The sequence below is a fragment of the Oncorhynchus keta genome, chromosome 12, assembly GCF_023373465.1.
Source record: "Oncorhynchus keta strain PuntledgeMale-10-30-2019 chromosome 12, Oket_V2, whole genome shotgun sequence".
Lineage (NCBI taxonomy): Eukaryota > Metazoa > Chordata > Actinopteri > Salmoniformes > Salmonidae > Oncorhynchus > Oncorhynchus keta.
Genome location: NC_068432.1, coordinates 29,152,388 through 29,174,775, shown reverse-complemented (window position 1 = coordinate 29,174,775; position 22,388 = coordinate 29,152,388). Strand labels below are relative to the sequence as shown.

General features: G+C 46.4%; 1 protein-coding gene across 5 annotated transcripts in view; it reads left to right on the top strand.

Moving 5' to 3' along the window:
• The window catches only part of LOC118391256 (rho-related GTP-binding protein RhoG-like), a 36,164-nt gene that overhangs the window by 9,767 nt on the left and 4,009 nt on the right, over positions 1–22,388 (top strand). For 2 of the 5 annotated variants that reach the window (XM_035782453.2, XM_035782451.2), the window contains exon 1: positions 22,175–22,299. The exons of 2 other annotated variants lie outside the window; for them this stretch is intronic. The gene's annotated coding sequence lies outside the window, so the exon portion shown is untranslated. Of the gene's footprint in view, positions 1–22,173; positions 22,300–22,388 lie in introns of those variants that run through there. One more of the 5 variants, XM_035782454.2, reaches the window with a different exon arrangement.

The following is a 22,388-nucleotide window of genomic DNA, read 5'->3' as shown; positions in this document are numbered from 1 at the left end:
TCCCACCCCATTGCGCTCATCGGCTTCAACCCTTAGACAGGTCTGTCTATAAGCCCGCTAAAGAGGCACATCAACACCACGTGTGATGCCTGGATGAGGAACAATCCCGTAAGACATTGTCAATTCATGATATTCCTGGGATTGTGGCAATCGCCTATCCTCTGGCTGCAACCCCCTTGAACATTCAGGCTGGCTTTAGGGTGACTGGAGTACAACCTTTACAACATGAATGTATTTCTGGAAACCGAGTTTGCGCCATCCTACGTTACAGATCTCCCATTCAGAACCAAACCCTACCAGGCCCCAGCACCAACTCTGCCCTGGCAGGCCACAGCAGCATCCCAGCCTTGCCAGGCCCCAGCCTGCCTGCCCCAGCACTATTCCAGCCCTGCCAGGTCCCAGCACCAACCTGCCAGGCTCCAGCACCATTTCATCCCTGCCAGGCCCCAGCACTAACCTACCAGGCCCCAACACCATTCCAGCCCTGCTTAGCACGAGCACCATTCCAGTTCTTAAGCTAGCACCAGCTCACCCTTGCCCAGCAATGCCATTGCTGACAGCGGACTACCAACTCCAGAGGACATCCGGCCATATCCAAAAGCTGGCCCCTGAAAACCAGCTTGCAAAGGAAGAAAATGGCGCAAAACAGCAATTCTATCTAACACACTAGTGAAGCAGGTACTATAAATAGAAAAGAATAAGTCACAATCTAGCAAAAGGCTGTTTCCGAAAGAAAGGGAAGCAAGGGGGGGTGGGGGTCAATCTGGATCTGCAACGACAAGGCAGCAGCTTAAAAAATAAAAATCGTAGAAGAGTCATCATCAGATGAAGAGGAGTGCTTCTGCCTCGTCTGTGTGGAGCCATTTTCAAACAGCCTTCTAAATGAGACTTGGGTGAAGTGTGTGAGATGCAGCAAATGGGCCCATGATGCTTGCACCTCAGGCCAGGCAATTTGTGTGCCAGAACTGACTCTGAAGATGAGTCTGATACGAATGTATGTCGTATAGGCTGTTACAAAACTGTGAATTAGTGCATTAGTGTGTTTAAACACCACGTCTGTTTTGTTAAGACTTTCGACATTTAAGCAAGTTATCTGTAGCATTACATTACATTCAGATTCCAACAACTATCGTGCATCTATGTGCACACCAGAGAACTTTCGATTTCAAAGTAAAAGTAAAAGTAAAAGTGGTCGTGCAACTTATTGTTTTGATTGAAAGGCATGATTTGCCAGATTCTCTAGGCATGATTGTTTTGATTTTAAGGTCTTTAATAAAGTTGAGCTTGGTTTTGAATTTGAAATTAAAATCAATATTCACAATTAATTAGTTGTGTTCTTATTTGTTGATAATCCAATGTGTCCAGTGTGACAATATACCCGCTGATGGGGCAAATTGTCACAAGTGCACACTATTTAACAATCTACAACTCCATACTGAAATAAGATAGGAAGGAAGCTGTAATGAATACGAAATATGTGCCCAAGACTTCCTCCTTTCATTTGGTATGACCATTGTGATGTATTGTGCCCAGTAAATGTTAGACAGCGTGAAAAGTGTGACAACATACCTCGCTCTCCCCTACTTTGTTGAAGCACCTTTGGCAGCGATTACAGCCTCAAGTTTTCTTGGGTATGACGCTACAAGCTTGGCACACCTGTATTTGTGGATTTTGTCCCATTCTTCTCTGCAGATCCTCTCAAGCTCTGTCAGGTTGGATGGGGAGCGTCACTGCACAGCTATTTTCTGGTCTCTCCAGAGATGTTAGATCGGGTTCAAGTCCAGGCTCTGGCAGGGCCACTCAAGGATATTCAGAGACTTGTCCCGAAGCCACTCCTGCATTGTCTTGGCTGTGTGCTTAGAGTCATTGTCCTGTTGGAAGGTGAACCTTCCAGGTCAAAATCAAATCAAATAGTATTTGTCACACGCTCCAAATACAACATGTGTAGACATTACCGTGAAATGCTTAAGTCCCGAGCACACTGGAGCAGGTTTTCCTAAAGGATCTCTCTGTACTTTGCTCCCTTCATCTTTCCCTCAATCCTGACGAGTCTCCCAGTCCCTGCTGCTGAAAAACATCCCCACAGCATGATGCTGCAACCACCATGCTTCACCGTAGGAATGGTGACAGATTTCCTCCAAACGTTACGCTTGGCATTCAGGCCAAAGAGTTCAATCTTGGTTTCATCAGACCAGAGAATCTTGTTTCTCATGGCCTGAGAGTCCTTAAGGTACCTTTTGGGAAACTCCAAGCAGGCTGTCATGTGCCTTTTCCTGAGGAGTGGCTTCCGTCTGGCCACTATACCATAAAGGCCTGATGGGTGGAGTGATGCAGAGATGGGGTTCCTTCTGGAAGGTTCTCCCATCTCCTCAGAGGAACAGCTCTTGGTCACCTCCCTGACCAAGGACCTTCTCCCCCGATTGCTCAGTTTGGCCGGTCCGCCAGCTTTAGGTAGAGTCTTGGTGTTTTCAAAATTGTTCCATTTTAAAATTATGGAGGCCACTGTGTTCTTGGGGGCCTTCAACGCTGCAGAAATGTTTTGGTACCCTTCCCCAGATCTGTGCCTCGACACAATCCTGTCTCGGAGCTCTACGGATAATTTCTTCGACCACGTGGCTTGGTTTTTGCTCTGACATGCACTGTCAGCTGTGGAACCTTATATAGACAGGTGTGTGCCTTTCCAAATACGAATCTTGTCCAATCAATTGAATTTACCACAGGTGGACTCCAATCAAGTTGTAGAAACATCTCAAGGATGACCAATGGAAACATGATGCACCTGAGCTCAATTTCGGGTCTCACAGCAAAGGGTCTGAAAACGTAAATAAGGTATTTCTGTTGTTTATTTTTAATAGAATTGCAAACATTTCTAAAAAACTGTTTTCGCTTTGTCATTATGGAGTATTGTGTGTAGATTGTTGAGGATTTTTATTTATTTAATCCATTGTAGAATAAGTCTGTAACGCAAAAAGAATTTGGAAAAAGTAAAAGGGTCTGACTATTTTCCGAATGCACTGAGGGGGAAGAGCGCGGTTGCGCCCTCTTCATATCTGTGTTTGGACCATTTTAAGTCCTTAGTGATTTGGACACTGAGGAACTTGAAGCCTTCGACCTGCTCCACTGCAGCCCCCGTCAATGTGGATGGGGGCGTTTTGTTGTCCACGATCAGCTCCTTGGTCTTATTGATGTTGAGGGAGAGGTTGTTGTCCCAGCACCACATTGCCAGGTCTGGCCTATCACCATCTTGTCGTGAGCAAACTTGATGATGGTGTTGGTGTCGTGCGTGGCCACGCAGTCGTGGGTGAACAGGGAGTACAGGAGGGAACTAAGCACACACCCCTGCGGGTCCCCCTGTGTTGAGGGTCAGTGTGGCGGAGGTGATGTTGCCTACCCTCACTGCCTGGGGTCAGCCCGTCAGGAAGTCCAGGATCCAGTTTCAGAGGCATGTGTTCAGGCCCAGGGTCTTAAACTTGGTGACGAGCTTGGAGAGGACAATGGTGTTGAACACTGAGCTGTAATCAATTAACAACATTCTCACACAGGTATTCCTCTTATCTAGGTGGGTGAGGGCAATTGAGATTGCGTCGTCTATGGATCTGATGGGGTGGTATGCACATTGGAGTGGGTCTAGGGTGTCTGGGATGATGGAGTTGATTTGTGCCATAACCAGCCTTTCAAAGCACTTCATGATTACAGATGTGAGTGCTACATGGAATAGGAATGATGACGGCCATCTTAAAACATGTGGGGATTACAGACTGGGTCAAGGAGAGTTTGAAAATGGCCATGAATATGCTTGCCAGCTGTTCTGTGCATGCTCTGAGACCTCGCCCAGGAATACGTCAGCCCTTGACCTTGCAAGTGTTGAACTGATTAAAGACCTAACTCACATCTGCGAGAACATCCAGTCGTCTGGGTTGGTGAGGGTCCTCACACCCGGAAGGGTGTTGCTATTGTCGAAGAATGCATAAAATGCATCGATTTCGTTTGGTAGAGAGGCATCGTTGGGCAGATCACAGCTGGGTCTTCCTTTATAATCTGTAATGGACTGTAGCCCCGGCCACATGTGGCGGTCAGCGGAGCCTGTGTAATATGATTCCACCTTGTTACTATATTGGCCTTTTGCTCATTTGATGACTCTGCAGTGGTCATAACGGGACTTCTTGTTTTTGTTCCTGTCTTCAGCCATAGCCTCAGGGTTGTCTGGGATAGCCCTGTGTGTGATGACCATGTTATTTAGCTTAGAGCCAACCTTGGTGTTAATCTAATTGGAACATACATAGGCATGCAAAAGAACAGGTTAAGGAGGGAGGGTACATAGTTTGCATGATACAGGAGGGTATAGGTGCAAATTTCTCAGAACGATCATGCATTGCATGTAAAATAATGAGGTTAACACTAGTAGCACCAGACAGTGAAAGCCCTTTAGAGATAATAATAAAAGCAGAAAGATAAACGTTCATACCATAATGTGAGAACCAGTTGTTTCCGCCCGGCTTTGAGAGTCTCTACACACTAAATATTGTCAAGTGACTTGTGTGACACATATATTAAAGCCACAATTATTAAAAGGATAGTTCACCCAAATTACACATTGGTTTCCTTAACCCAGCCTGTTCTCATAGACAAGACATAACATATTAAACGAAAATCCGGGACACTAAATTATTAAGATATGTTACATTTGGTATGGTTAAATAAGACAGAAGGTTACTTAAGGCAAAAATGAAAGGAGGGTGGTTGGTCAGGGTGAATTGGTGGCCGTATAAAGCAAACATCTAGCATTTAACCCAAAGATTGCGTGTTTGAATCTCATCACAGACAACCTTACAATTTTAGCTAATTTGTATTTTATTTTTTTAAATTTTTATTTCACCTTTATTTAACCAGGTAGGCTAGTTGAGAACAAGTTCTCATTTGCAACTGCGACCTGGCCAAGATAAAGCATAGCAGTGTGAACAGACAACACAGAGTTACACATGGAGTAAACAATTAGCAAGTCAATAACACAGTAGAAAAAAATGGGCAGTCTATATACAATGTGTGCAAAAGGCATGAGGAGGTAGGCGAATAATACAATTTTGCAGATTAACACTGGAGTGATAAATGATCAGATGGGCATGTACAGGTAGAGATATTGGTGTGCAAAAGAGCAGAAAAGTAAATAAATAAAAACAGTATAAAAACAGTATGGGAATGAGGTAGGTGAAAAAGGGTGAGCTATTTACCTATAGACTATGTACAGCTGCAGCGATCGGTTAGCTGCTCGGATAGCTGATGTTTGAAGTTGGTGAGGGAGATAAAGTCTCCAACTTCAGCGATTTTGCAATTCGTTCCAGTCACAGGCAGCAGAGTACTGGAACGAAAGGCGGCCAAATGAGGTGTTGGCTTTAGGGATGATCAGTGAGATACACCTGCTGGAGCGCGTGCTACGGATGGGTGTTGCCATCGTGACCAGTGAACTGAGATAAGGCGGAGCTTTACCTAGCATGGACTTGTAAATGACCTGGAGCCAGTGGGTCTGGCGACGAATATGTAGTGAGGGCCAGCCGACTAGAGCATACAAGTCGCAGTGGTGGGTGGTATAAGGTGCTTTAGTGACAAAACGGATGGCACTGTGATAGACTGCATCCAGTTTGCTGAGTAGAGTGTTGGAAGCCATTTTGTAGATGACATCGCCGAAGTCGAGGATCGGTAGGATAGTCAGTTTTACTAGGGTAAGCTTGGCAGCGTGAGTGAAGGAGGCTTTGTTGCGGAATAGAAAGCCGACTCTGGATTTGATTTTTGATTGGAGATGTTTGATGTGAGTCTGGAAGGAGAGTTTGCAGTCTAGCCAGACACCTAGGTACTTATAGATGTCCACATATTCAAGGTTGGAACCATCCAGGGTGGTGATGCTAGTCGGGCATGCGGGTGCAGGCAGCGATCGGTTGAAAAGCATGCATTTGGTTTTACTCGCGTTTAAGAGCAGTTGGAGGCCACGGAAGGAGTGCTGTATGGCATTGAAGCTCGTTTGGAGGTTTGATAGCACAGTGTCCAGTGACGGGCCGAAAGTATATAGAATGGTGTCGTCTGCGTAGAGGTGGATCAGGGAATCGCCCGCAGCAAGAGCAACATCATTGATATATACAGAGAAAAGAGTCGGCCCGAGAATTGAACCCTGTGGCACCCCCATAGAGACTGCCAGAGGACCGGACAGCATGCCCTCTGATTTGACACACTGAACTCTGTCTGCAAAGTAATTGGTGAACCAGGCAAGGCAGTCATCCGAAAAACCGAGGCTGTTGAGTCTGCCGATAAGAATTTGGTGATTGACAGAGTCGAAAGCCTTGGCGAGGTCGATGAAGACGGCTGCACAGTACTGTCTTTTATCGATGGCGGTTATGATATCATTTAGTACCTTGAGTGTGGCTGAGGTGCACCCGTGACCGGCTCGGAAACCAGATTGCACAGCGGAGAAGGTACGGTGGGATTCGAGATGGTCAGTGACCTGTTTGTTGACTTGGCTTTCGAAGACCTTAGATAGGCAGGGCAGGATGGATATAGGTCTATAGCAGTTTGGGTCCAGGGTGTCTCCTCCTTTGAAGAGGGGATGACTGCGGCAGCTTTCAATCCTTGGGGATCTCAGACGATATGAAAGAGAGGTTGAACAGGCTGGTAATAGGGGTTGCGACAATGGCGGCAGATAGTTTCAGAAATAGCGGGTCCAGATTGTCAAGCCCAGCTGATTTGTACGGGTCCAGGTTTTGCAGCTCTTTCAGAACATCTGCTATCTGGATTTGGGTAAAGGAGAACCTGGAGAGGCTTGGGTGAGGAACTACGGGGCGGAGCTGTTGGCCGAGGTTGGAGTAGCCAGGCGGAAGGCATGGCCAGCCGTTGAGAAGTGCTTATTGAAGTTTTCGATAATCATGGATTTATCGGTGGAGACCGTGTTTCCTAGCCTCAGTGCAGTGGGCAGCTGGGAGGAGGTGTTCTTGTTCTCCATGGACTTCACAGTGTCCCAGAACTTTTTGGAGTTGGAGCTACAGGATTTGCAACTACTTATTACTTTTTGGCTACTCCTAACTTAGCATTTTAACTAACACTTCTCCTAACCTGAACCTGAACATTAACCCTTTAACTTAACTCCTAACCCTTAGCCTAGATAACGTTAGCCACCTAGTGTTAGAACATACACTAGTGTTAGCCACCTAGCCACTTAGCTAACGGGAGCCACAACAAATTGGAAATCATAATATATCATGTGAATTGCAATTTGCAATATATCATATGAATTGTTATCCGTAACATATCATAAAAAAATCTATGATGGACATCCACAAATGAATACATACCACACCAAATGTAACATATCATACAAATTTGAGTCCAGGTTGCTTACCCTGTAAGCAGTCTATGGACAAGGTATGACAGTAATCCATGCTTTGGTTTTGTTTACCTGGCCACTGTTTAAAGCTAGAACATTTTAGCATTTGTGGCACAAATCCAATGCAAGTCAATGGTACCTACAGTATATTAGCATTTCCGCACGGCATGTCCAAATCATTAATAAGTCACTTCATTGAGCTACACAATCAATTTGAGCTACTTTAATTTGAATTTAGTTCAACTACTACCAAGTTACTGCAAAATGTAGTTAAATTACTATTTGAACTACATATAATACACTACTCCCCAACACTGAAGCATAATGGCCATGCATTCCACCTGGCTACCCCAACCCCGGCCAACAGCTTTGCACCCCCAGCAGCAACTGGCCCAAGCCCCCCCCTGGACTCTCTCTTCCTAACATTATCCACCGCAATCGTTGCAACCCCTATTACTAGTCTGTTCAAGCTCTCTTTCATATCGTCTGAGATTCCTAAAGATTCGAATCCCACCGTATCTTCTCTGCTATGCAATCTGGTTTCCGAGCTGGTCATGGGTGCACCTCAGCCACGCTCAAGGTCCTAAACGATATCATAACCACCATCGACAAAAGACAGTACTGTGCAGCCGTATTCATCGACCTGGCCAAGGCTTTAGACTCTGTCAATCACCTTATTCTTATCGGCAGACTCAACAGCCTTGGTTTCTCAAATGACTGCCTCGCCTGGTTCACAAACTACTTATCAAATAGAGTTCAGTGTGTCAGATCGGAGGGCCTGTTGTCCGGACCTCTGGCCGTCTCTATAGGGGTGCCACATGGTTCAATTCTCGGGCTGACTCTTTTCTCTGTATATATCAATGATGTGTGGGTGATTCTTTGATCCATCTCTACGCAGACGACACCATTCTGTATATATATAGCCCTTCTTTGGACACTGTGTAACAAACCTCCAAACAAGCTTCAACGCCATACAACACGCCTTCTGTGGCCTCCAACTGCTCTTAAATGCTAGTAAAACGAAATGCATGCTCTTCAAGCAATCACTGCTCGCCCGACTAGCATCACTACTCTGGATGGTTCCAACTTAGAATATGTGAACAACCATAAATACCTCGCTGTCTGGCTAGACAGTAAACTCTCCTTCCAGACTCACATTAAGCATCTCCAATCCAAAGTGAAATCTAGAATCGGCTTCCTATTTCGCAACAAAGTCTCCTTCACTCATGCTGCCAAACATACCCTCGTAAAACTGACTATCCTACCGATCCTTGACTTCGGCGATGTCATCTACAAAATAGCCTCCAACACTCTACTCAACAAATTGGATGCAGTCTACATTTACATTACATTTAAGTCATTTAGCAGACGCTCTTATCCAGAGCGACTTACAAATTGGTGCATTCACCTTATATCACAGTGCCATCCATCTTGTCACCAAAGCCCCATATACTACCCACCAATGTGACCTGTATGCTCTCGTTGGCTGGTCCTCGCTACATATTATTTGCCAAACCCACTGGTTCCAGGTCATCTATAAGTCTTGCTAGATAAAGCCCCGCCTTATTTCAGCTAACTGGTCACCATAGCAACACCCACCTGTAGCACACGTTCCAGCAGGTATATTTCACTGGTCATCCCAAAAGCCAACACCTCTTTTGGCCGCCTTTCCTTCCCATTCTCTGCTGCCAATGACAGGAACGAATTGCAAAAATCACTGAAGTTGGAGACATATCTCCCTCACTAACTTCAAGCGTCAGCTGTCAGAGCAGCTTACCGATCGCTGCAGCTGTACACAGCCCATCTGTAAATAGCCCATCCAACCAACCAACTACCTACGTCATCCCCATATGTTTTTCTGCTCTTTTGCACACCAGTATTTATACTTGCGCATCCTCATCTGCACATATATCACTCCAGTGTAAATTGCTCAATTGTAATTACTTTGCCACTATTGGCCTATTTATTTCCTTACTTCCTGACTTAATTTGCAATCACTGTTAACAGATTTTACTATTGTGTTATTGATTGTACGATTGTTTATCCCATGTGTAACTCTGTGTTTTGGTCGCACTGCTTTGCATTATCTTGACCAGGTCACAGTTGTAAATGGGAACTGGTTTTCAAGTGGCCTACCTGGTTAACTACAGGTGAAATAACACATGATACATAACAGTGGATATGTGTGCTGGTGTGTATAATGCTTACGATTAAAACGTACCGGATAACATGATACATGTGGAGGTGTCCTCCTAGCGGTCAGTGGGAACGTCCATCAACACCAGGTGACATATTGTGCAGCTTGTGCTCTCTACACCACTAGATGGTGGTGGTGTTGTAGCCTGCATGAGAGAGACTAGGGTGTCTGGCTCCCACTTGAGCCCAACAGTAGAACTGTAGCTCACAGCTCTGAGTGGATGTTCCAGTCAAAGCCCTATTTAAAACCAAACTTATTTTCTGTTTATTCACTGTACCTTGAACTCAAAAGAGACAACAGTGCATGATAAGGTCATGGTATCTGACAGAGAAAAGAATGTTTCCTCGGTACAACAAAGGTTGACGTAGTTCTCCTGGCCCAGTCACATTGTTTGCTGGAAGACCGGCCCAGCAACAAAGGAATGTATTTATACAATAAGATCAGGATTTATGTTCAGTGTTCCTCAGAGTCCATCTGGACAACAATAGCTACCTTAAGTAAACAATTCAATCTGACAATGTTAAAGTGACCACAGAACAGTATAATGCAGCTCTACTTGAGCAGGGATTGTGTGAGTAGTGGTTTTGATGCAAAACTAAGACGGTTCTGCCGAGTTATTTGAATAATGCTCCACACCACTCTCTCACTTGAGTATCTTACCTAGTTATTTTCAGATCTCATTTTTGTTCTGTTGTAGCTTTGGCAACTATGTGTGTGTTTTCACACCTGTCCCCTTGGCTGCAAAGCTTCTCATTTAGTGTACCCTGTGCACACAACCCATGTGGAATTACGGGTCTCTGGCAGCATTTGGAACTGCCAAACTGCGGACAAGAAAGCCAAGTTCATCTCAGCCTACAGTGCATTTGTAAAGTAATCAGACCCTTTGACTTTTTCCACATTTTGTTATGTTGCAGCCTTATTCTAAAGTGTATTAAATATTTTATTTTCCTCATCTACACACACTACCCCATAATGGCAAATTGAAAACATGTTTTTAGAAATGCTTGCACGTTTATATAAAAATTAAAAAAACATATCATATTTACTTAAGTATTCAGACCCTTTGCTATGAATATTGAAATTGAGCTCTGGTGCATCCTATTTCCATTGATCATCATTGAGATGTTTCTACAACTTGATTGGAGTCCACCTGTGGTAAATTCAATTGATTGAACATGATTTGAAAAAGGCCCGCTTGGAGTTTGCCAAAACACACTTAAAGAACTCTCAGACCATGAGAAACAAGATTGAATGCCAAGTGTCACGTCTGGAGGAAACCTGGCACCATCCATACGATGAAGCATGGTGGTGGCAGGATCATGATGGCGTGGTGTTTTTCAGTGGCAGGGACTTAGTAGTAGTAGTAGTCAGGATTGAGGGAAAGATGAACGGAGCAAAGTACAGAGTTCCTTGATGAAAACCAACTCCAGAGCGCTCAGGACCTCAGACTGGTTCACCTTCCAACAGCACAACGATCCTAAGCACACAGCAAAGACAACGCAGGAGTGGGTTCGGGGACAAGTCTCTGACTGTCCTTGAATGGCCCAGCCAGAGCCCGGACTTGAACCTGATTGAATATCCATGGAGGGACCTGAAAATAGCTGTGCAGCGACACTCCCCATCCAACCTCCCATTCTACAGAGAAGAATGGGAGAAACTCCCCAAATACAGGTGTGTTAAGCTTGTAGCGTCATACCCAAGAATAATCAAGGCTGTAATCGCTGCAAACGGTTCTTCATCAAAGTACTAAGTCTGAATACTTACATATTGTTAGATTCTGGGTGAAACTTGATACATTATTATACGCAGAAGCATAGTATATAAAGGAGTGAAAGAGACTGGTTTTTACATCAGAAGTTAATGGTTATCTGTAGGAGACAGATGGCTTTGGAATGTGTTGGGTGGACAGGTGTAATGGTTTTCTTCATCTGAACGAGAGGCAGACCAAAATGCAGCGTGGTTATTTTGATTAATGTTTTAATAAACCACTTCACATGAACAAACTAACAAACTATCAAAAACAAGAAACGTGAAAACCCAAAACAGCCCTACCTGCCTACCTGAGAACCATACTAGGCCGAAACATAGAAATACCCCAAAACATGGAAAAACAAACATAGACTGCCCACCCAACTCACGCCCTGACCATACTAAATAATGACAAAACAAAGGAAATAAAGGTCAGAACGTGACAGTACCCCTCCCCCCAAAGGTGCGGACTCCGGCCGCAAAACCTTAACCTATAGGGGAGGGTCTGGGTGGGCGTCTGTCCGCGGTGGCGGCTCTGGCGAGGGACGCGGACCCCACTTCACCATTGTCTTAGTCCGCTTTATTGTCCGCCTCCGTGGCTTTCTAACCATGGCCACCCCTCTCAATGACCCCACTGGACAGAGGGGCGGAAGCTCTGGACAGAAGCTCTGGACAGAGGGGCAGAAGCTCTGGACAGAGGGGCAGAAGCTCTGGACAGAGGGGCAGAAGCTCTGGCGCCTCTGGCTGAGGAGTTCTGGCGCCTCAGACTCCAGCAGCAGCGCCGGACAGGCGGGAGACTCCGGCAGCAGCGCCGGACAGACGGGAGACTCCGGCAGCAGCGCCGGACAGGCGGGAGACTCCGGCAGCAGCGCCGGACAGGCGGGAGACTCCGGCAGCAGCGCCGGACAGGCGGGAGACTCCGGCAGCAGCGCCGGACAGGGGAGACTCCGGCAGCAGCGCCGGACAGGCGGGAGACTCCGGCAGCAGCGCCGGACAGGCGGGAGACTCCGGCAGCAGCGCCGGACAGGCGGGAGACTCCGGCAGCAGCGCCGGACAGGCGGGAGACTCCGGCAGCAGCGCCGGACAGGCGGGAGACTCCGGCAGCAGCGCCGGACAGGCGGGAGACTCCGGCAGCAGCGCCGGACAGGCGGGAGACTCCGGCAGCAGCGCCGGACAGGCGGGAGACTCCGGCAGCAGCGCCGGACAGGCGGGAGACTCCGGCACCAGCGCCGGACAGGCGGGAGACTCCGGCAGCAGCGCCGGACAGGCGGAGACTCCGGCAGCAGCGCCGGACAGGCGGGAGACTCCGGCAGCAGCGCCCGGACAGGCGGGAGACTCCGGCAGCAGCGCCGGACAGGCGGGAGACTCCGGCAGCAGCGCCGGACAGGCGGGAGACTCCGGCAGCAGCGCCGGACAGGCGGGAGACTCAGGCAGCAGCGCCGGACAGGCGGGAGACTCAGGCAGCAGCGCCGGACAGGCGGGAGACTCCGGCAGCAGCGCCGGACAGGCGGGAGACTCCGGCACCAGCGCCGGACAGGCGGGAGACTCCGGCACCAGCGCCGGACAGGCGGGAGACTCCGGCACCAGCGCCGGACAGGCGGGAGACTCCGGCACCAGCGCCGGACAGGCGGGAGACTCCGGCACCAGCGCCGGACAGGCGGGAGACTCCGGCAGCAGCGCCGGACAGGCGGGAGACTCCGGCACCAGCGCCGGACAGGCGGGAGACTCCGGCACCAGCGCCGGACAGGCGGGAGACTCCGGCAGCAGCGCCGGACAGGCGGGAGACTCCGGCACCAGCGCCGGACAGGCGGGAGACTCCGGCACCAGCGCCGGACAGGCGGGAGACTCCGGCAGCAGCGCCGGACAGGCGGGAGCCCCTGTAAGGATGAGCCGGAGAGACAGCCTGGTGCGGGGGGCTGCCACCGGAGGGCTGGTGCGTGGAGGTGGTGACGGATAGACCGGAGCTCTTGAGCACCGAGCCTGCCCAACCTTACCCGGTTGAATGGTCCCAGTCGCCCTGCCAGTGCGGCGAGGTGGAATAGCCCGCACTGGGCTATGCAGGCGAACCGGGGACACCGTGCGCAAGGCTGGTGCCATGTAAGCCGGCCCAAGGAGACGCACTGGAGACCAGATGTGTAGAGACGGCTTCATGGCACTTGGCTCGATGCCCACTCCACAGCATAACACGGTGCCTGCCCGGTCTCTCTAGCCCCCCGGTAACCACAGGAAGTTGGCTCAGGTCTCCTACCTGGCGTAGCCATACTCCCTGTGAGCCCCCCCCCTCCAAGAAATGTTTGGGGCTGACTCTCGGGCTTCCATCCGCTCTGCCGTGCTAGTTCCTCATAATGCCGCCTCTCTGCTTTTGCTGCCTCCAGCTCGGCCTTGGGGCGGCAATATTCTCCTGGCTCTGCCCAGGGTCCTTTCCCGTCTAGAATCTCCTCCCAAGTCTATTTCTCCAAGTAGTGAAGTCTCTCCCACTGCTGCTGCTGCTACTCCTGTTGCTGCTGCCTCTGTTCCTTCTCCTGCTGCTGCTTTTGCCGTTGCCCGTTACCACGCCGCTTGGTCCTGTTGCGGTGGGTGATTCTGTAATGGTAATGTAATGTAATGGACCAATATGCAGCGTGATATGTGTTCATGTTGAATGTTTAATTAAAGAAAGAACTGAACACTGAAACACTATACAAAAACAGTAAACAAAATAACAACCGTGACGCTAATGTGAGCTGCGCTGAAACAAGTCATATCTGGTGCAAAACACAGAGACAGGAACAATCACCCACAAACACACAGTGAAACCCAGGCTACCTAAGTATGATTCTCAATCAGAGACAACTAATGACACCTGCCTCTGATTGAGAACCATACTAGGCCGAAACATAGAAATACCCCAAAACATAGAAAAACAAACATAGACTGCGCACCCAACTCACGCCCTGACCATACTAAATAATGACAAAACAAAGGAAATAAAGGTCAGAATGTGACAACAGGAGGAAGTCACAGGATTTCTATTTTTTAATTTTTTATTTCACATTTATTTAACCAGCTAGGCTAATTGAGAACAAGTTCTCATTTACAACTGCGACCTGGCCAAGATAAACAGATAAACAGACAAGAACTGTTGTGAACAGACAACAACACAGAGTTTTACATGGACTAAACAATAAACAAGTCAATAACACAGAAGAAAAAAAGAGTCTATATACATTGTGTGCAAAAGGCATGAGGAGGTAGGCAATAAATAGGCCATAGGAGCGAATAATTACAATTTAGCAGATTAACACTGGAGTGATAAATGATCAGATGATCATGTGCAGGTAGAGATACTGGTGTGCAAAAGAGCAGAAAAGTACATAAATAAAAACATTATGGGGATGAGGTAGGTAAATTGGGTGGGCTATTTACAGATGGAATATGTACAATGTTTATCGTTGTCTAATTGGGAACCATATTTAGGCAACCATATTCTTTGGGTATTTCGTGGGTTATTATCTTTGTCTAGTTGCCTGTATTTGCACTTTTGTATCATAGCGTCACATTCGTTTTGTTATTTTGTATAGTTTGTTTAGAGCCTATCTTTATTAAAAGTATCATGTATTCACATTACGCTGAGCCTTGGTCTCCTCACTACGACGATCGTGACAATATGCGACATAAGCAGTCGGTTAGGCCCCCAACCCTCCCCAAACTCAGTCGGGGTGCAATTTCAAAATTTGGTTGTGCATCAGCAATTTCTCTCATTATGTCAGTCACTCAATTAGCTGAAAATTAGCCATGTCAAATCTTTGATTGGTAGTTAGTCTAGCCAGCTATCTAAACTTGTAGTAATCATGGCCGAATGCTGACTGGGCACGCAGGGGATGCGCCCAGGAGCCCTGACCTCCAGCGGGCCCCCATTGATTTTGTTAGTCATTCTCACTCCGATGTCATTTTAACATGGCATAAGTCATGAATTGTTTTTTGAGTTGTCGGGAATTTAGCTTCAGAGGCCCACACCAGAGGGCAATGCCGGCCCTAGTTTGGCGTAATTCCTGTCCTATAGCGTAATTTCTCGTTTAGGTTTCACGTCCAAAGAATGATGTAGGCTGCTAATACATAATCACGAATTGGGGGTTGGAATGTTGTGGATTTCCACGTGGAGTGGAGAAATAACAAGAAAAAGGGCACTGACAGCTGTCAGTGTAGCTAGCTAGCATGCTAACCTTATCTATCTAGCTAATGTTATGTTGTTGCTACACTGTATTCAAAAGATTAGCCAGCTGGCTAGGCTGTGGCTGGTTCTGGAGATGGATTTGTCATAAGTATTTAGGGAAATCTTCACCACAGATGGATATGGAAAATATTTTATTTTGCCATCTATTGTTATCTCCAAAGTTTTGGCATTTTCTATATATTGTGGCTTCACATCAAAATAATAAAATTAAGCTCTGGTAATATGGATAGCTTATCTATTGAACGGTTTGGACTAGATTCTACATTGTAATGGACACAGTGCAACCTTTGGTAGGCTTCTGGCAGGCTGCGTTACAGCAATGCCACGTCAGCCTGTGCTCATGCCATGGTTCTCACAGCTAGGGGAAGTGATGGCTACAATGACTTTGCTCTTGATGTACGCCGCAAATTATACTATATGTAACAACACCCTCAGCGCATTGGACACGAAACACCAACACAAATGTAACAACCGCACAAAATAGATAAACACATTTTCTATTGCAGGTGCCATCATGATAGGATAGACACTTGTGATTTCTAGCTGCACCGATCAAAGCAGTGGAGTGTGTTCAAAACCTTCTTGGGGAGCTGGGTTCCAAAATGCAATGATATCACTCACAATTTTACCATTTATAAAATTGTCATATATATTATTTAATACAGACTAGCTCAAAAATAAGTGAAACTTGACAAATTATCCAATGGATTATGATAATTTGCTAGGGGGGAACAACAACAAAAAAACATAAGTTTGCACCCCCTGTTTTAATTTGTTCCATGACTCAGGTGACCAAGTGTAGGTTTCCACGAAAAGCTGTTTGGCTCAGCCGAAGATTATTATATAGTTCAGTCGAGACTCGCGAACAGGAAGAACTTTGCAGGTGTTTCTGATTAATAAACAATGCCATGCTGGTGGGTGGTAACATTCAAATGAAACTGTCCTGAAAAGAAACGTAGACTGAAAAGTATTAGCATGTCATAGCATAGGTGAAACACGCGGCATTGGCACGGATAATATCCAAAGTTACCACTTTAATTTCCCACTTCAATCCCAAATATATCATACTTTGACTAAAACAATGACTTATTTTAAATCATTTTGCAACATCATGGGCAAACTATGGACATTGTCTTTCAGCTGAAGAAAAAAAGTGAATTCTCTCTTGTAGGCATTTAAAACTGTAAAGAAATGTCTCCACCCCATGGCAAAATGTGTAGAATTCCAGGAAATAAGCTGTAAAACTGCAAATGTTTTCACTCTGCTCCATTATAAAATGAGTAGAATTGCATTCAAATTGTTGTAAAATTGCAAAATCTTTCTCTCTGCCTCATGGCAAAATATGTAGAATTTCAGGAAATGTAAATGTTTATCTCCGCTGTCAAGAGAGGGGCCACTTAAATAATTTGTCGCGAGATGGGCAAATTATCTCGCTTAGGGCCCCCGAAAGGTTAGAGCCAGCCTCGACTCTTACAGCCATCCTGCTTGGGTCTCTCAGAAAGGAAATAATAATGTCTGTCCCCTCTAAGGAAGCCATTAGGAAAGACATAACACTGCTGTCCTTTGCCCTCAAGCTGAGCCATGTGGGTCCAGCCTCCAGGTCAGTGACATACTTAGGATGTTATGAGTGCTTCATGACCAGTTGCTGACATAGTTCCCACATGCTTAAAACAGAAAATAATCAGCATTATACAGTTGTGGTCAAAAATATTGGCACCCTCGCACTTTTCAAGTAACTCACAATTTTCCCTAAATATAAGTTGAAATTGACCAAAGTATTTGGTCTCCACAATTATTTATTTCACTGTTAATATTACAGAAACTTTGTTTTTGATTCAGAACTTAATATATCTATTTAATTGAGAAAATAAACAGAAATTGTATTGACAAAATGATTGGCACCCTGGACTTAATTTGGTAGAGCACAGCCTTTAGTCAAAATAACTGCAATCAAGCCCTTCCTACAGCCATCGATGAGCTTCCTTTACTGTACTGGAAGTTTGGCCCACTCCTCTTGTCCAAACTGCTCCAATTCTCCCAGATTTTAAGGGTGCCTTCTCCAAATTGCTGGCCACTTCAGAACAGTCCAGCATTTTGTCTTGAAACATTCCTGAGTCCTTTTTGAAGTGTGTTTGGGGTCATTATCCTGCTGGAAGACCCATGACCTTTGACGGAGACCCAGCGTTCTGACACTGGGTCCGACATTGCGCTCCAAAATGCCTTGGTATTCTCTTGGTTTCATGATGCCATACACACGTTCAAGGCACCCAGTGCCAGAGGCAGCAAAGCAACCCTAAAAAACATCCCCAAACTTCCATGTTTGACTGTAGGGAAGGTGTTCTTTTCATTGAAAGTTTCATTTTGTTTTCTGTAAACATGGAGATGGTGTGCTTTACCAAAAATCTCTAATTTGGTCTCACCTGTCCACATGACATTCTCCCAGAAGGATTTTGACATGTTCAGATGTGTTTTAGCAAATTGCAGTCAAGCTTTTTTAAGTCTCTCTCTCAGCAGTGGGGTCCTCCTGGGAGTCCTACCATATAACCCCTATTCAATGAGTTGGTGATGGATGGTGCGAGTTAATTGTCGTAACTTGTGTCTGAAGGTCTGTGTGGCAGTTGAGCGAGGTGCTTTCTCCACCATTCAAACAATCCTTCCATCAAGTTTTCTATTGCTGCCATGTCCAAGGAGGTTGGCTACAGTGCCATGGGCCTTAAACTTCTTGATAATTACATACAGTGGAAACAGGAACATCACGGTCTCTATAGATGGACTTATAGCCTTGAGATTGTCCATGCTTGGCTACAATCTTGTGTCTGACCTCATATAATTATTTTCTCCATGCTCATTGCAGCATACAGTGCCGCAAAACAGGAGAATGAGTCCTTTCCTCTGTTAAAGCTGGTTGAATTAGTTATTTATAAATTGTAGGCACCTGCAACTCACCATATGTGAGTTCAATTCCAAAGTAAAGGAGCATTACCTGCTTGAAATATAATTATTTCAAACTACTTCTAGAAGGTGCCAATAACATTGTCCGTGCCGTTTTAGAATTTCTTTGTGTAATATGCTAACATTTGGTATGTTATTACGATTTTTTTTGTTTTGTTCAAATGCAAACCAAAGACATACGTGGATACCACTTTTTTGTTTTCTGGATGAAAATGTGCATTATGTGAAAAAAGTGCTAGGATGCCAATGTTTTTGGCCACGACTGTAACAGTTTTCGCATGTTTGATGGGTTTACCCAGCTCAAAAACAGATGTAAAGTAATCAATTATGTGGGTGGGTTGGTTTATTGAGCCATTCCTTCATCCATTAATTCACTCATTCAGTCCATTGTTAATAGCAATGTTAGGTCCCTTTACAGACTAATCTCACCTCTTGCGGTTCTCTCTCACCCATCAGACTGTCTGTGGATGTGGTGCATGGGCATCTGTCTCAGCTGCACAGCAGACTAACTGCACTAGAGATGAGAATTCAGACAATCTGCTCTCCAACAGCAAATCAAATTTACATTTACATTTACATTTAAGTCATTTAGCAGACGCTCTTATCCAGAGCGACTTACAAATTGGTGCATTCACCTTATGACATCCAGTAGAATAGTCACTTTACAATAGTGCATCTAAATCTTAAAGGGGGGTGAGAAGGATTACTTATCCTATCCTAGGTATTCCTTAAAGAGGTGGGGTTTCAGGTGTCTCCGGAAGGTGGTGATTGACTCCGCTGTCCTGGCGTCGTGAGGGAGTTTGTTCCACCATTGGGGGCCAGAGCAGCGAACAGTTTTGACTGGGCTGAGCGGGAACTGTACTTCCTCAGTGGTAGGGAGGCGAGCAGGCCAGAGGTGGATGAACGCAGTGCCCTTGTTTGGGTGTAGGGCCTGATCAGAGCCTGGAGGTACTGAGGTGCCGTTCCCCTCACAGCTCCGTAGGCAAGCACCATGGTCTTGTAGCGGATGCGAGCTTCAACTGGAAGCCAGTGGAGAGAGCGGAGGAGCGGGGTGACGTGAGAGAACTTGGGAAGGTTGAACACCAGACGGGCTGCGGCGTTCTGGATGAGTTGTAGGGGTTTAATGGCACAGGCAGGGAGCCCAGCCAACAGCGAGTTGCAGTAGTCCAGACGGGAGATGACAAGTGCCTGGATTAGGACCTGCGCCGCTTCCTGTGTGAGGCAGGGTCGTACTCTGCGGATGTTGTAGAGCATGAACCTACAGGAACGGGCCACCGCCTTGATGTTAGTTGAGAACGACAGGGTGTTGTCCAGGATCACGCCAAGGTTCTTAGCGCTCTGGGAGGAGGACACAATGGAGTTGTCAACCGTGATGGCGAGATCATGGAACGGGCAGTCCTTCCCCGGGAGGAAGAGCAGCTCCGTCTTGCCGAGGTTCAGCAAATCCTTTCTGTAGGTAAGTGCTTCCTGAAAAATAATTTATAATATCTCAAAGTAAGGCCGCAAGACTGCCATTTCAATGTTTCAGAAATGAATTTACATTGTAAGTAATTTGATTGGAATTTGGACTAACAATCATAAGTTATGAAAGGTAGTTTGCAAGACTTTTGTTGTGGTCTGTTGTTAGAGCACTGAGGGGAGGCTGGAGGAGGCAGAGGTGGAAGCTCTACTGCAGGCCCAACAGGACCTGGTGGACTTCTTCTGTGAGGATGATGTCACGTTCAAGCTGGAGGAGGCCTGCAGCATCTTTTACTCCTTCAACGTTCGCTTTCAGACATTTTTAGAAGTCAGCAACTAGAAGCATCTGTTTTGAGTTCAACCATATTTTCACTTCTCCCATTGATATGAATGAATATTATTTTGCTACAATAATGCATGTGTGCTGGTTGGCAAGACCTCCATCGATGTACTTTTATTTGCCCTAAATTATTATTCTAATTTGATTACACTTCTGATTGTGTTTCATTAGAATGCAAAGAGGGAGCTTCAGGAACAGAAGTGAGCAGAGGGGGGAGGATGGAGAGGGACTGGGACAGGACAGGGAGATGTTGCTCCATAGCCACCTGTTCATCACTGGAGATGGGACCACCACCCCAGACAAAGTCTCAGCAGACTGTGGCTGCTCCCCCCTCTGACCCCATCAACAGTATGCCTGCCCAGGAGACCACACCTCCGGTGGACAGCCCACAGTCATCTCTGGAGAGTGCCCACTGCTACTCACAGTTGAGGGACAAGCAGGAGCAGGACAGCGGCAGCACCCCGGGTCCACAGAGTGGCAGCACCCCAGGTCCACAGAGCGGCAGCACCCCAGGTCCACAGAGCGGCAGCACCCCAGGTCCACAGAGCGGCAGCACCCCAGGTCCACAGAGCGGCAGCACCCCAGGTCCACAGAGCGGCAGCACCCCAGGTCCACAGAGCGGCAGCACCCCAGGTCCAGGGGGATAACATGCAAGCAAAAAGTTATGTACACCAGCTTCTGGGCTGCAGAGAAAAACTCTGCCCAGGAGCAGGGCGTCCACACCCTCTGCTAGCCCCACTTCCACCCTTTCCTCTACTGATTCTGCCATCCCCACTTCCACAGCCTCTGCCATCCCCAAAATGCAGGGCAGGTCAGAGGCAGCCTCCACATGGTCCTCACTTCTCCCTCTCGGAGACTCAATGCGTTCCCCAATTCCATCCACCTCCAGAGATTATACTGAGGTCAGACAGGAAGCGATTGTTGGGGAGAAAATTATTTATCTGAATGAGCAGACAAAAAGAGAATCCACTTTGTCAACTACTAGAAAAAGATAAACCGAAGGAGAAGATAAAGGAGCAGGAAAGAGAGATGGAGGGAGAGATCATGGGAGGGAGTGAGAGGGAAAGAGAGAAGGTAAAGCATAAGGAAGAGAGGGAAAAAGGTAGGTCAATGAGAAAGAGAAGGACATGGAGAGGAAGATGGCAAATTATAATGCGAGGGAAAAGGCAGAGGAGAAGAAGCAGATGAAAACAAAGCTAAAGTGGTGGGAGATGGAAGTCAAAGTGTAGCCAGTGATGGAGTCAGCTCTGTGTGTGTCCAAGCGGCTGCCCCTGCACCCTGACTGTCATACCTCTATACCCTGCCGTGCCCTTCAGAGCTCTGTGACCACCAGTGCCAAGGTCATACACTGTGCTGTCATTGCTGCTGCGAATAAGGACAGGAGCAGCCGTCCACAGTAACAAAAACCCCACTTAAAAAGCTGCCTGGCCACAGGTCGAAGCTCCCAACTCCACTATCCATGTGGAAGTGAGGCCACCCACACCCACTCGGTCTATGACCCAGACGTACATAAAAACCCTCAGATCTAATATGAACAGATTCCAATTGGGATTCAAGAAAATTACAAGTATTAGTAATATCACACTTCCTTGGCTTTAGCTGAGTAGGCTACCCTGAATTATGTTGAACTGAGGTGAGAACTGTGGTGAAAGTTTGAAAGTAGAATATTCTATTACTATGCTAGACATATTATTCAAGGTAATGAAATAGTTGGAAATGTTTGCTCATCACTCTGTATGCTGTTTTTTTTATTCAGCTAATTTAATAGATGCATCTATTTGTATAATGATTTACTACTGAAAATGTGATTAATATTATGAGGTAGGTAATAAAAGAACACCCAATGGGTCTGGTGAATTTACCTGTAATAATAAAATGTTGCAAAATAAAGGAAAAAGTATGTATTGATGAGGTGGTATATTCAACAAGATGCTTGAATATGGCGTGAATGGATGAGGTGGGGATGATGAACAGAGAAGGATCTGGTCAGGAATAAAACCCACTTTGATGGGGTTTGTGTGCTTGTAGGTGACTTGATTAATTGAAAATGCATTGAAAGTTTCTATATTTCGTACCTTGTATTCATGCTAGTTCCAACTCTACACAAAACAAT